An 11,144-nucleotide genomic window follows, 5' to 3' on the forward strand; every position below is an offset into this window, starting at 1 on the left:
AAAATCTCATTTGGGGAACTAAGTTTAGTGTCTTATCAGATCATAAGCCCCTAACAGAAGTGTTTTCAAAGAAAGGTCTTGATGCCATCTCATCTAGAATTAGAAGATGGATAATTTCTCTACAAGAATTTAATTTTGATGTTGATTACATTCCAGGGATCATTAATAATTCAGCAGATTGTCTTTCAAGACTGGTGAAGTTTGATGTGAATGTTGGAGAAGATGAGTCACAAGAAGAAGATGAAGTTATTAATGTGTGTGAAATCACTGATGGGGCATTTAGTGAGAATTTATTAGAAATCAGAATTGGAAAAGGATGAAGAAGTAAAGGGTGTTATGAAGTCATTAGAGAATAACGGACATTTAGATAAGCCTTGGTCTCTTGTTAGTGAAGAACTCTCTGTTGTGGATGATATGTTGGCTCATGGCATGAAATTGGTGCCTCCTGTAGGTATTAGGAATAAACTCTTAAGTCTTGCTCATAATGGACACCTAGGAATCGTAAAGACGAAAGAGTTGATGAGATTACAATTCTGGTGGCCTAGAATGGATATGGAGATTGAGAGAATGGTTTGAGAATGCATAGAATGCTGTGCCAGCGATAAAGATTTTAAAACCAGACAGATGCCAATGGTTTGCCGGAAACTGCCTAATCATCCTTGGGATGAAATTGCGATTGATATTCTTGGTCCACTTCATGGTGTGAGTGATACTCCTTACCTTATTGTGGTTGTGGATTTGTATTCAAGATGGATTGAAGTTAAAGCTGTTAGGGATATTTCTTCAGAAGCTGTGATAAAATGTTGGGAGGAAGTTTTCAAAAGAGAGAGTTTTCCTAACAGCATTCTCTCTGATAATGGTCCACAGTTCTGTTCGAGTCTATTTTAAGATTTCTTAGAAAAATATGGTATTCATCATAAAAAATGTGAAATCTATCATCCGTAAACTAATGGAGCTGTGGAGAGAGTCAACAAAACACTCAAGGAATGCATACAGCTCGTTAGGGCTAATGGCTTGAATTGGAAGGATGTTCTGCAAGACAGAATTACTTCCTATCGTATGTCTCCACATTCTACCACTGGGAGACCTCCTTATGAGTTGTTTAAGGGTAGAATTCCGAATACTAAATTGTGTCCAGGGTGGATGAAATTAAACAAAGGTTTGGTTGACAATCACATAGGAGAGTGGAGAAAGAGAGAAATGGATAAACAAAATAATAGAAGGGCATATTTTGATCATAAAAAATGTGTTTAATTTCAAGAGGTGAAGATAGGTGATCTTGTCAAGATCAGAGCTCCTGTTGGTTGTCGTCCATGGTCAAGTATACTGAGATCAGACCAGTTGTAAACATTTTTTAAAATGCTGTCAAAACGAAAGATGGCCGAATATGGAACAAAAGTCGTATTGTGGTTGTAAATTCAAACATGTCATTTTCTTATAACAATTGTAGAAATGTAGATTCTCATAATGAGTCGTTTAGTACTTTTAAATACACCCACGGATTCTTCTAGAGTTCCTCTTGGTACTCGAGAAAAAAGTCAGAGAATACGCAGACTTCTAGTGTATATGAAAGACTATGTTTAATCAATATTTTAGGTCATTGTTCATGTCATTTTTCATGCTTTTGTTCTTTTATTATTCAATTTCATTTTCCTTTATTCTTTCTTTTGTTAAGGAGGAAGATGTGTAACATTGTTGTTAAACTATGCTAAGTATTATTGGTGCTTGTAGAATTAGAACAAAGAATGTTCTCACACATGATTCCTTGATGGAACGTTCCTGTAAGAATTGTAATGTTTGTGTTCTAGCCTGACAGTTGGATGCAGGCAGTTTGTGGGTGAGGTCCAATAAATCCCACTTGCTTACCGTATCTACTTGACTACCCCTTTATTTAAATGTGGAAGACACCACACAATACAGCCCAGGAGCCCTCTTCTGGTGCAGGGTGATATTGCAGCTTTTACATGTAAGGAAATGATCGGTGATATCACTTCGTTAAATATAAAAGCTGTAATATTTTGAGAAATAAGATGCAGCTGCGACGTGATTGTGGGGGGTCGCCGCCGTGTAGGCCCCAATTGCCCAGCAAAAGGGAAGAAGTGTGGTACTTGTGAGAAAAACAACGACTTTGCTTGAGTGTGCAGGTCAACATGCAGCGGCAGAGGCGCAACTAAAACCAAATTTCGGGGGGCTAAGAAAAAATTTCTTCCAGCGATAGTCAGAGTGGAGATGCAGGGGCTCAAGAAGGGGTGAAAAAAGAACAAAGCCTGGTTAACAAGTAAATGGTCTTTTAAAGACCTGTGAAGTACTGAGGTGTGGCTGTGTGTGCCCGGGAAAATGTCTCAGCCCGGGCTCACACACACGACGGGGGGCTGAAGCCCTTTCAGCCCAATTGGCGTTGCATGCCTGTGCAGTGGTAAAACCACAACTGAGAAAAACGTTAATCCCGTCGACTCCACACCCGATCATGCCTTCATTGAGGGCAGGGTTAATGAGGATCCTGAAGAAGAAGGCAGATTACACGTGGTCTGTACCATGGAACAACTAAAAAGGGGTGACTGACCATCTCTGAGATGTCAGGTCCAACTGGGCAGGCAGACAAGCCGTGCATTGATTAAAACAGGAGCATCTATAAATGAATGGATAGCCTCACTTCAATCATCTCATACCACAACCAACACTCAAACCAACTAATATTCAAGTGTTTGCTTATGACAACAAGATGTCCCTACTCCTCTGCTATGTCTTCTAAGCAGAAGTAGCTTATGAAAGTCAATCAGTAGCAAAGTGTTTGTCACATGCGATGATGAAGGAACCCAACTCAGAAGCCGTATAGCTTAACTGTTACATTTGATCCATCTCATTAACATTGTATATACTAACAACCTTGAGGACTGGTTGGTAGACTGCTCACATCTTTTCCAGGACATTGGCTGCCTTAAAGCCTTAAAGATAATCTAGTTAAAATGCATATTGACTAGTTGGTTCAGCCTGCTTTCCTCCGATTTTCTGAGAATGTCTCTTCCTCTTCGACCCACAGTAGAGGCAGAAGAGGTCAATATTTTGAAAAGGCCAAAGGACTCACCCCGTAGTTCTCACCCATCCTTGTAACTTGCAAACAACAACTAGAAGAGGTGAAAGTCTGCATTGACAGGAGGGTACCGAACATTGCCATCAAACGAGAGTAGGAGAAAGGGTCACAGGAATTCTCAAAAATTGGTTTGAATGGCAGATACAATCAACTGCTTCTAGACCCACAATAGCGATACATAACCACCTTCTCAGCTCACCCCTGCTTCCGCCGTTACAAAAGACTATGCTTTGTTATTTCCAGTGCACTCGAGGTCTCCCAACAAACAATGCCAGAGTTATTTTCAAGTTCAGTGTGTCTTCAATGTGATTATCATATTGGTTTCTGGAACTTTCTCCAGCAGATAAGCGATAGGGGTATCACTTTAAATGAAAAAAGTAACTTACTGAGAACTGGCATTAGCTTTTTTTGGTTGCAAGTTCTGTGATCATGAGGTTGCCCCAGATCCCATGAAGGTTACTGACGTAGAGGCGCTACCATCACAAACCAACACCTTGTAAGTGATGATGTGCCTTGGAACGATCACTTACTGTAGCTGGTTTATACACAACCTTATGATAATCACAGAACCGATCAAAGCATCATTCCATGGAGCTGCAATTTACTCATGAAAAGGCTTTTCAAACTACCAATGTAGCACTCTCTAGGAAACCTTCAAGTATTTTTGATTGATCCTAGCAAACATAACTGTTAGTCAATACCAGCCCAACGGATTTGGTGGGAGGCTTGTCTCAAGGGCAAATGTGTATTACCTTGTTCTAATAGCCTGTGCCAATTTGCAGGAATACTCTTTTACTACAAACTACCAGCTAGGGTCCCCGAATCCTGCAGAATTCTGGTCTCTGCATCCATGTCCTGTGATTCCTTATAACAAAAAAACATGAAACTGTTCAGACATAGGAGTATTTCAGCTTTATAACTCAGAGATTACTACTTAAACCATGATGTTAAAGGACATCCTGATGGCCCCTGTTGCTGACTGTCTCCAATTGGTCACTATCTGTGCGACAAGATAGTAAGAACAAACTGCTAGAAAATCGATCCATATGGACAGTGGCAATTTCGATGTATATGAGATCCTTCTATAATGTGTAGCTTGGTTTGACTAACTCATCAGAAGAATGCCCGCTAAGAGATAACAGAATAGTCACGCTCCAGCACTAACCCCACAAGCAATACAACTTTCGCACATGGGGGCACCAAGGCATTGTACAGACCAATAATGGGTCTTGGTCCTAGATAATATTCCCTGGACTTGATCAAATGATGGAAGATATAGTAGGGAAGGACCTACTTTGGCAGGCAGCCAATCCTCATGAATCTCCTCCCCCTCCCCCCACTACCCCGGAAACCATCCGGCCGTATCCTTGTGCCAGACCCAGTATAATCTTTGCTTTGATAGTAGTTGAGGAATATTCTAACCACCCAGAAAAGGAGAGTGTGAATTTCACATATGTGGAGGACCTCATATCTAAGCTAGAGAAACTTAAGACCACACGTGGGTTATTCAAGAATTATGAACTGTCAATGGACCCCATTCCAAAGCCAGGACGTGTCAGAGTATCTTACCTCCATTGGTGTTGGGTATCAGAAAAGCACCCCTATATGGCCTCAGGCCAACATGGAGCTAGCGAGTTTTGTGAAGACCAGTGCAAAGCCTATCCACATTGCCAATGCTGCATGCATGACTCTAATGGGTGACACCATTGTATTTCCCCTAAGACTATTATGCCACACAGGTTGCGTCTTTGATATATTGCGTTAAAATAAAACGTTTTACCTTAGCCACTAAAGTTTGTTGGGGGTGTTACCCACCTGCAGAACCATAACCCACCAGTACAGGCTGGGCCTCCCATCAGGAACTTTTCACTCATCTTCAATCTCATGATAGTCATTTAGTTTACAGATCGTATCTACCTATTAACCCAGGTTAGCCTTGGTGGTCTCCTCAGATCTGATGGCTTTCAAATGCAGCTCTTCGGCTACGGCCAACCCCATCACGTATTTACCCCATTTCAGTACTGTGGGGCCCTTGATTCACAACTAACTGATTGATACCTGGTCTGTGACTGAAATAAGGCCACACAATGCAATTGTATACACCATCTTACCCCACTTGGATTGTGGTGTAATACTCAATAGGCAATGTTGGATTGATGTATCGAGTATAAGACTTGTGACTTGTTTCCGGTGTGATAACACGTCTTCTCACTCAAATGACAATTTCCTGCAATCTCATTTCATGTGGAGAAACGTGGCTGCTTGTTCATCACCACTCGGGCAAGCTGAAGATCTAATGCGGTATATTCTCAGTAACCTAGTGGGCCCTAGATCCAAGCAATGGAGATAGTTGGAGTGTGGCACTTTAAATCTTAAATTGCAATCTCCTGCAACCAAGTACTAACCCATTCTGCATCTGTCAAGAAAGTCGGCAAGTCCCCATCTCATGCTTGCCTATCCAATATAAACAGTGGTGGCCTATCATTCTTTGAAAACAGTCTTTTCCCCCCTCATGCCTCTAGCAGAACCTCAGCAATAAAGTAAGACTCCAGTACAGTCTGAAAACTGGCCCAACCTCTCTGGCTGTGCTTGCCAGTTTGGCAAACTGTAGGAACAGTCCTTTCTCAGTCTCAATGACTCTTGCTCCTCCTCAAAAGTCAAGAACTTAGCACCGGGATGCAAATTGCTAAATATAATGCGACCACCCTTTCTCTGGTGGGTAATGACATATTTTCTCTCATCTGACAGAACATTTGCAGGCACTGTAATAATTTACTTAAGGGCGAGTGTCTCATCACTCTTCTTTTAAATGCCTTTTTCCCAGGCTGAGGCTACCTGTTGAACCACCCAATGGGGACTGGGGAGTTGATGTGTCCCCCTCATCAGGTATATGGGTAAAATTCTGCAGCCATACCACTAAGGAGCCAGGTTTCCCAGTTTTGGCTTTTGACACACCATTTTACTGTGTGCTGTAATTGTACAGCAATATTATAAAGTTCCTAGTCAGGAAAGCACAGCCGGGTCCTATCCATTTTCTGCATGCGTAGACATCTCTATTCCATTTCCCCACCCAAAACTAGCAAGGCCAGCACCATGTCTAATTGTCTAAAGCTTGGCTTTATAAGTGGTACATAATGTTTTGCAGTACATACAAACAACAGAGTAGCAGCACCATTTTCTCCAGTGCCAATCTACCCATGACAGAGAGCAGAAGAAAGTTCTAAATACATGTAGGGATCTTGCCTACATTATGTTCATGATACATTTCTGCAGTGTATTGCCACTTGTTTCCACCAGTGCCGCATCTCCTTTCACAAACCATATAGCCAATGGTTCAATGGCTAAAGCGAATGATAGCGGAGATAACAGGCTTCCTTGTTTGGTCCCTCTCTCCTCTCCAACCCATAGAAATTCTGGCACCCTATCTGACCTTACCAGTTTGATCCTTAACGGGTGCCTCATCCATATTAAAATGTTGGGACCAAAGCCATCTTACAAAGAGCGATAAACATGTACTCTTAGCTGAGGAAGTCTTATACCATTTTACTATCCAATGCCATTAGGGCCTAATCTTCCAGGGACTCCTCTTTCGAGGCAATAACATGGCTCAAGTGTCTTAAGCATGTTACAGCCTCGAATAAAACCGCAGTGGTCCTCATGTATTAGCTCTCCAGTTCTAGTCAGTGATCTCGTAGTAGCAAGAATTGTTGTGTCCACATTCAGCATGGATAGCAGTCTGTATCAGCAAGGCTCCGCTTGATCCCTATTGGGTTAGGGTGTCATCACTGTAATGGCCTCTCTTATGGTGTCTGGCAGCCTTTCTTTCTGTTTCACTTCTAAGTATACTTCTAGTCACTTGTCTGACACTGTATCAGCTTACGCTTAGTAAAACTCTAAAGAGAATCCACCCCTTCCAGCGGCTTTCCAAGGTAGCACACCCTGGATCGCAGCGACTACCTCCTTCCTAATGATATTTAACTCCATATCGTAAATGTCTTCCTGAGGTAGAGCCAGGAGCTCAATACACCCATGTATGTCTCAGTTTGTGGGGTGCATAGGGGCTGCGAGTTTCGTATATGCATGCTAAATAATCTGATGAAATCGTATTGATGCTAGACTGTGCCACTACCGTTGACCCATGAGCGAGATAGAGGACTCAAGAATCTCTCTCTGATTTGTCCCCTTCCTTGGGTAGCTTTTCCTTATAGTCTTGAACAGAGCATTTATCTAGTGCATTCCAGGTGTCCACTATGTCTCAACTAAGGTGCAGTCTGGCCCGTGCCTGCGAAGCTCCAGACGTTTCATGTGTTTGGTGCTGCACTGGTCTAGACTCCTGTGGTGCTACAGTGCATTGTATATGCGGTTTAATACTATACATTTTGGACATGCATTCATCCCGTAGAACAGCCTTCAGTTCTTCCCACTCCATGGCCCATGTGTTTGTGGATCCCCATTTGTGTTCTAGATACCCCTCGAGGGTTGCACTTATTTCAGATCTAAACACAACTTGTCTAAGGACCTTTGAATTTAACCTCCATGCTGATGTTCGTCCTCACCTCCCACCACCTTCATAGCTTAATATTAATGAGGAATGGACCAAGAGGTACCTATTCAAGTTCTGAACTCCCTGCATCTGGGGACCAAAGTTCAGTGATAGTAGTACACGATCTAACTTACTAAAGCCATTGGTATTCCAGGCAGCATCCACTTCCCACGTGTGATGTGTGCGGTCTTTAAGTATGTGTTAATGTGCAATGCATACAGGGAGTCCTTGATATTAACATTTAGGACCCGATGTAGGTAATCCCAGATTACCGATTCTTAAATACCGAATCATACCGATTCGGTATTTAAGAACAGGCAAATGGGATGTAGGTAATTTCACCGAAAGAATTACCGAATCGGTAAGTTTCGGTAATTACCAAATCGGTAAATACCGATTCGGTAATTGTCATTCATTCCTATGGGCCTGGAGGCCCATAGGAATGAATGCCAATTACAGAATCGGTATTTACCGATTGGGTAACAGGGGGAAACATTGAAAGGTGGCAGGGTGTCACTTTGACACCCTGTTGCACCCCTCAATTGTGTATGGGTCCACATGTTGCAGACATACATGCCCTAAGGGCATGTATGTCTGCAACATGGCACTGTTGGAAAAGCAAATAAAATGCTTTTTCCAAGGTTTTCATTATTTACCACCAACTTGTAGTTGGTGGTAAATAACGAATCCTAAAAGGGGAAAAGCACTAATTTGAGTGCTCCCTACATAGCAAAATCGGTAACTTACCAATTCGGTATTTTAAGGAATCGGTAATTTACTGATTCCTTAATATACCGATTCGGTATATTACCGAATCAGTAAAATGCCCACCTACATCTCATTTTCCAAATACCGGTCGGTAAGGGCCGAAATTACCGAATTTCGGCCGTTACCGACCGGTATTTGGCTACCTACATCGGGCCCTTAATGTGCAATGCATACAGGGCCACAAGTGTACGGCAAGCTTTTAATGCTCAATCTTCATATAAACCATCCAATACCCCCCTCACACACCCTTTGGGTAACCATCCTTCCAACCAATAACTTGGTGCTTCCCCACAGAACTCGAAACGACTGAGTTGATTTCAACTGTATATACTCTATGGCTCCAAATGGAACTAACATGTATGCAATGTAAATGTATAGTATGTGTTAAATGAGGGACTAGATCGACCCCAGGGTCACTTCAGTTGTAAGACAACCCAGCTGATCACCAGGAAGACCAGGCCCTCGAAAAATATTATGTGGCCCAAAGGGCAGGAGAGAGGACCCGTTGGCCTGTCACCTACCCCTTGGTCTCAACCAGGAGCTCTCCATACCCCAAGTATTTGTGTGTTTTGGACATGTTGGTGGGTATAGTAGTACCACTCACCCCATGGTGAAAAATTCCTATTAGTAGATCTCTTGCCTCCTCCCACTCGCTTGATTGCACCTTTTATAATTAGTACCTATTGGCTGCTTCTGGCACAGGGTCCCCTCGTCTTGGGGGTGCGAGGAGTGCTGCTCTCTTACGGTGCCCGCACTCACCCACCTCACTAACCTCTTGTAAGTCAGGAGACAGACTGGGGGGAGCTCAACTCTTCCTCTCCTGTGTGTTGAACAATATCCAATGTTCCATCATTGAACACCCCCAGGCATTCACCAGGTTCTGAGGGACCACTCCGTCCACATTCCGTTCCACCTGGTGGATGCCTGCAGTGACCACTTCTATGATACTTTCCTGCTGTGCCCCATATCAATACTGTTCCTGTCCTGCTGTCCAGACCTAGCCACTCCCTTACCTCCTCCTGCGTTCCAAAAAAGTGTGATTTACCATTGCATATGACTCATAAACAGGAAACAGCACCATGTTTTCAGGTTCAAACCTTTCAATATTTGCTTCACCGTTACGAATGCTCCTTTTTGTGTATAATCAGGAAAAATCTGTATATTGCTATCTGCTGTCCTCGTATTGCTGGTCACCATTAGTGTGGACAGCGCACAAGATCGTGTCTCAGTCCCTGTAATTCAGGATCTTTGAAAACATGGTCCACGGGTGAGTGTCCTGGGCTAGCATCGGGGCTAGGGCCCTATGTGCTCACTCTATCACAAACATCATGGAGAGTCGTTCTAGTTGCAGCACGCCTCAGATCCATTGTTGCAGGAATAATTCTCAGGTGCTCCTCTCTGATCATTCCGGAAATAACACTAAGGGCCTCATTAGGATCGCGGACGGACTTGCGTCCGTCCGCGACCCCAGAGGATGAGGGAACGTCCGCATGGGCTGCGGCATTCCCTCATGTGCGATTAGAATGGGACCGCCACCCTGGCGGTCACATCCTGGATATTTAACATTGCGGCGGGTGCTGCTTCAAGCAGCACCCGCCGCAATGTTAAAAGTGCATGTTTAACATTGACATGCTCAAAGCGGCAGGCACCGCGCGGTGCCTGCCGCTTTGTGCAAGTAAATGCTTGGGGGTACCATAGGCACCCCCCATGTGCACCCCCCACCCGCCAACACCCTGGGGGCCCGCAACGGGCCCCCAAAATCAAAAGTACACATGCTTTTCCACGGCGGAAACACCGCCGCGGAAAAGCATGTTTACAAATGCTTCCTAATTTGGCTGGCGGTGTCTGATAGACACTGCCAGCCAAATGAGAGCTTTTCCGCCGCGGTTGTAATCTGACCGCGGCGGAAAAGCAGCGGACAGTAACCAAGACCCACCAGCCATCGTAATGTGGCGGTGGGTCTTTGGTGAGTCCGCAGAGGATTTTCCGGCTCAGAAGAGGCGGAAAATCCTCCATCATAATGAGGCCCTAAGTGCAGATTACTCTGTCGTGTCATCTCCCCCATGTCTTCAAGTTTGTCCTCAAAGTAGTGTGTGTGATCTGTATTTGTGCGAGTGAACATCATCAGTTTCAGCGTGTATTAAGTTAATCTCTATCGCGCCAAATCAATCTTGTTGTCGAGTGTGAAGTTGCACCATTCTATTGCCTCTGATATCTGTGCTCTTGTGGATTCTGAGGAGGCAGGTATCTAAGATAGACCAAGCTCCTCTCGTAATTGGGGCTGCCATGGCACTCTAGTGCCCTCAGTCTCTTAATCAGCCTGGTCCGTGGGGCCAAGAGCAAGGCAGCGCCATCTCACTCAAGTCTCAGGGTGAGTTACAGGGAGCACAGATAAGCAGCCCCCCCCCCACCTCCCACATTGCCTGAATCATTAAGGGAGCCCGTCCAACACCGAAGAAGGAATCCCATCTAGGCCAGCTGGGACAGGCCAACTACTTCTCCGATGACGCCCTCATGGGCCACCACCTGCTGCTGGGGTTCTCAGCCTTATGTCCGCCCAGCACAGCGTTTCATTCAGGATCACTCGACTAGCCAGTGCTCACCATCTTCCGCTTGGTGTTGCAAAGATGGAGGGAGGGGTGTTTTTGGGAGAATTTTGTGGATGATGGAGAGGTGGTTGCCAGAGCAGAGCTCAGAGCATGGGGATCGCATCTTGCTGGGCCAGGTCCCCATTTGCCAAAT

The sequence above is a fragment of the Lissotriton vulgaris genome, chromosome 5, assembly GCF_964263255.1.
Source record: "Lissotriton vulgaris chromosome 5, aLisVul1.2, whole genome shotgun sequence".
Lineage (NCBI taxonomy): Eukaryota > Metazoa > Chordata > Amphibia > Caudata > Salamandridae > Lissotriton > Lissotriton vulgaris.